Raw genomic sequence first — 5402 nt, forward strand, 5'->3', positions numbered from 1 at the left:
ATTAAATTATAATGAGATCAAAATTTTAAAATAAGCATATAAGGATAAGATTGAATGGATGTAGAGAAAAATACTATATGTGTCACACTATCAAATATGTGGTTTGAGGTGTACAGTTATGGGAAGAGAAGTTGCAGAAGTGAAGTTGGCTTATACAGACCTGCTCAACTGTAGAGGAGTTGGGTATGGGAGGATAAACTTCCATGTGCTTTCTGGGAACATTTTCCTGTATGCTTTGCTAGACTGTGTACCACTTTTAAGAGTTCCATTGCACCATGGGCCCATGTTTAGTAAGTCAGTTGTTTTACAGGACTGTCTGTGCATAGGGTCCTTCTCCTTCCCGACCTTTGATGGGCAGTCATGAGTTATTCCTACTACTCTATCTGTGGGACTTTGCAAAGTATCTGGTAGAAAACTTGTGGGCTGAAAGTCAGGACTTCGCAGGTTCCACATAGCTGGCTTTGTGAAGGAGATACTTCTTCATTGCAGGGCTGTCCTGGGCATTGAGGGACGTTTATCTCTACTCTCAGCTGTTATTTACTAGATGTTGACAGCACTCAGCTTAAATGCGACAGTGCAAAATATTTCCAGACAGGGACAAATGCTTCCTGGGGGCCAAAATCAATCCCAACAGGTCCTATGCTTTAAGGTAGTTTTAAGGTAGTAATACTCAATTCTATTTGAAATTCCATACATAATTTTTGATAGGCTTTTATGAGGCAACTTCTCTTCTGGCCACTGGGGATGCAGCGGTGTTTATGAGTTCTTGCTTTCAAGATGTTTATTTAATATAGGGGGAAGAGGCAGAAGTCAAAGGAAGAAATTAATCAGCATGCTAGTTCAGAGGGTTCCAAATACAAAAAAAGAAAGCTGAGCAGGTTTCTGAATAGTCAAAGAGCCTCTCTAAATATATTTCTGCAGGGGAGGTTGGGGCATCAGGCGGATTTAGTCACAGGAGAAGGAAGAGGTATTTTGCAGGAAAGGGATTTCTGGTGGAAAGTCCCAAGGAGAGAATAGTTTAGAAATCTGTGGAGCACAGAACAGAAACTAGTGTGACTGAGCTAAGAGAGACAGGTAATAGATGGGTCCAGATAATGTTGGTTTCAGAGCCCAGGATAAGACACTTGGATGTTGATTCAAGTGAGAAGAGAAGACACTATGCTTTCACAGAGCAATGCTGGCTATAGTTCATTCACTTTGGCTGCTGTGTGCAGTGACATAAACCAAGACAGGAAGGGCAGAATGAAGTCAGAGAGGAGACTGAGCCACCTTCTTGAGAAGAGCTTTTGGGAGCCTAGACTAGGATGACTGCTAGAAATAGGGGACATGAAAATAGAATAATAATAATCAAAGGAGGTCAGCAATAGTACAGGAGATGAATGCCTTAGGAGGGCATGACAGTGAGGAAGAGAGATGGAAACCCTTGTAAAGAGGTTTCTCGTGAGTCAGCCTTCTGCCACTGTGGGTATGGGTATGAACGTAAATGAGGAACCATTTATCTTAGTTCATGGTTTCAGAGGTGTCAGTTTGTGACTGCTTAGTGCCATTACTTCTGACTTGGCTGAATACCACTAGTGGATGAACCCACTGATGAAATGAATACTCTCATGATTCAATCACTTCCCAAAAACCTATCAGCTGGCACCAAGCCTCAGGGTCCATCTTCTTAAAATGGGAAGCCCAGGTTCACATGGGGCGGTGCAACTGAATGCGCGGATGGTAAAGTTTGACAATGGATTTTTTTCTGAATGCACAATGATAAAATATCAATTAAAATCGAATGTGTAGTAAATTGAAGGCCTTACTTGCAGCGCTTACCTTCCCACATTGCATTGTGTGACTGTACTGCAGCTTTGGTTCTAAGCAAACGACATGAACACTTTGTACTGCACGTGATATCCCAGCAGGCAAGGCCAACAAACATTGCCTAAAACACCTCAGCTCAGGCTCAAGATTATCCTGTGTTATTAATTGCAGTGGTTTTACTGTACATTTAAAATGCTCTGCTGGTATGGAAGAATAATGGTTTCATTTCATAGGAGATGAATTTTAATATTCTTTTATCATTCTTCATTATGTAAGTTCAAAATAGCACATCTTTGTATTGTGTTTGAATGTTTTATTTTCAGTTTGTCATTTGAGATGCTGATTTGAGTTTCATAAAAAAATCATTACATTGACTTTTGCTTGGGATTACGATAGCATTTCTATCAATTTCTGAAATGACCCTAAACGGACTGTTGCCACTGTGTGCTACATAGTTATATGAAGTAGTGTTTTCAGCATCGAACATTGTGAAATAAAAACATTGATCACTCTGAAACAGTTAAAGATGCTCTCTATCCTTCAATATCAAATATTCAGTCAATATTTAATTCTTTATCTATCTAAAAGTAAGCACATCTATCTCATTAGTATGAAATTTGCTTTTGTCTTCAATAAATAGTCACATTTTACATATACTAAAATTCTTTTAAAATAATTTTTCCTGATTTTTTAAATCAGCAAGTATTTGATTTGTATAATTATTTGATGTATGTAGGGTTGGATAAAATTTCCCGAGTGGAACCTTGGTTACATGATATACAGAAATGAAGCTGAAACTAAGTTGGAAAGTCCCTCCTTGTCGGCTGGCCTTCACGCTCTCAGAGGTGCTATGCAGCCTGCTGGGGGAAAGAAAGGCATCAACAGCATCACCCAACTGTGAATCCTATGAACTATGAGATCAACCTTCCAGGAAAGATGGCCCTTTTGCAATGGTGGCAATACTATGTATGGGGACAGCCACCTGCTCTCTGACTGGAATTGAGACCTGGTCCACAGGGTGGGATCCATGCCTGACCTGATACAGTAAATCTGCTAAAAATCGCACACCATGGGCCACCATGGACCCTAGGTGGGAACTAAATACTATGGTTTAGAAAATTGGCTTAGCATCAAGCTGCCTTCTGAATATTTATGTTTATACACATAGACAGATGCTACAGTCAGCTTTAATCAGAGAAGCCTCTTTCCAGTTAACACAGAGGTGCATGGAGTGCTACAAATAAGTGAGACATGAGTGTGCAGTCCTAAGCAAAACATTTATACTATCTCCTCCAAACCAGGGAACAACGAATAAAGCAGGGCAGGAGGACTGTAAGAGTTGGACAACAGGGAGAAACACTGAGAAATGTCATCTCCTGGGAAAGACACTGCCATTAAAACCATGAGCTTGCAGCAGCTGGGAATGCCTGCACTGAGAACAGTCTTATTTGCACTATGATGTCGATAGTCTTAGCTAGACACGCATTCATGAGAGGAGAAAACGACTGGCTAATCACATTCCATTCTCACAAGATCTTCTAGTTGGTGATTCAAGTGAGGTTTCTTTTATGGAAAGCTCATTGTTTTGTTCCTATAAAGAGGGTTAATAGACTGTAACACCAGCTTAATTATACCTCTTTCCTTGACCACTTTCTTTAGTTTAATATTTACTCAGCTAAGCACTTAGTATGTGTCTCAGTGTAACATGAGGCCATTGAGAAAATTTTCTGAATGTCAGCTTCCAGTGCTTTTAACTTAGATGTTAAAATAGGCCAGTCTTTCATAGCACATCTTGGGGGCTAAAAATCAAGAGCCTCGAAGCCCTCTTGGGTCCAAGGTTATTGCTTCTCTTCAATTTTTGTTCACTTTGCACAGACATGAAGAAACGCTTGGCAGAAGGAACCCTCACTGCAGGGATTTAGTTGGAATCAGGGTATTTCATGCTTACTTGACTCCATGATACTGGGCTGGTCAAGAGGCAGAACATTGTGGTGACAGGAATATGTAGTGATTTTATGTAGTATTAGAAAGGAAACCTCAAAGGAGGAAGTGTGGTGGTCTGAACATGATGTCCCCCACATGCCCCAAGTATTTGGACACGTTGTCACCAATCATCTCCATTTAGTAGTGCTGTTTGGGGAGAGTCATGGAACCTTCGGGAGTTGTGGCCAGGCTGGAGGAAGCACGTCTCTGGGGGTGGTCTTTGAGAATATGTATACTTGTCCGCTTCCAGTCTGTCTCTCTCTGCTTCCTGTGCCTACTTGAAGATGTGAGCCCTCAGCTTTCTGCTCTGGCTATCTCCTGCCATCTCTCACCATGCTTGGCCCGCCACGATGTAATCTTATCCTTCGGAGGTTATAAGTCAAATAAACTCTTCCTTTCATGCTTCTTTGGTCAAGGTGTTTTATCATAGCAATAGAAAAAAGTAACTAACACACCAAGAAAAACCAACGCTGCCGTTCTGTTCTCTTTCTCCTCCCCTTCCTTTTATTCTGTCCAGGCTCCAAGCCTATGGGATGCTACCACTCACGTTCAGGGTAAGTCACACAGCCTCAGTCATTCCTCTCTGAAAGCATCTACCCAGACACACCTGGAGATGTATCTCAGTCTACAAGTTGCTTCTATATGTAGTTCAAGTGGAGAATTAAGACTAGCTAGCTCCATAAACTTGATGTCATTAAGAACAATGCAATAACTACAAGTGTATTTGATGTGCACACCCTGAGCATTGGGTTGTCTGTACTGTATCAGGTTTATTCTTCATTCCAAACTTACTGGTCACTGTTACCATCCCCACCTAACAAATAAGGATAAACTGGTCCAGACAGTAAGTCAATGTGCCTAAGATCACATAGCTAGAGCATGAATTTCTTAGGGATGTAGTAATAAAATAATAATGATCTAGAAAGCTGAGAACAGTAGAAATTCATTTTCCCACAGTTCTTGTAGTCTAAAGTCAAGACATCATCATAAGAGATACCTTTGCACTGAAGGCTCCGGGGAAGAGCCGTTTTTGGTTCTTCGGCTCTGGACATCCTACTCATCTTTTGGCTTGTGGCAGCATCACGTTCATCTCTGTTTCCATCTTCATAGGGACTTCCGCTCTTCTCTCTGTGTCTCTCTTGTAAGAATCTCTTATGAAAACATTTGCATTGGATTTAGGACCTGCCCAGATAATCCAAGATGATCCTATCTTGAGATGATAAGTGTAATTGCATTTACAAAAAGATCATTTAACAAGATATGATCCCATTCATAATGCCAGGTGTGGGGACATGGGCATACCCTTGGCTGGGCTCATTTGATGTGCAACATGTGGTTGTGGGTAAGTTTTACTGTAACTGCTCCGTACTCTATACAGTGTTTTCACACTGAACATGTACCATACAAGAAGTTAACGTATTCAAACTTAGTTCATCCTTGGCGCCTCGTGCATTCCTACAGTCTGTTTTCATTGACTATTGGCTAAAGACCCAAAAGAGAATTTTTCTTTTTTAATTCTAAATTCAAGTTAGAGTATAATACACTATAAATTTTAATTATAGGTTTCATAGGGGAAAGGCTTCAAAATGGTGACGGATATTTAAATAACACTC

This window comes from Nannospalax galili, unplaced genomic scaffold (genome assembly GCF_000622305.1).
Source record: "Nannospalax galili isolate Female #2095 unplaced genomic scaffold, S.galili_v1.0 scaffold380, whole genome shotgun sequence".
Taxonomy (NCBI): Eukaryota; Metazoa; Chordata; class Mammalia; order Rodentia; family Spalacidae; genus Nannospalax; species Nannospalax galili.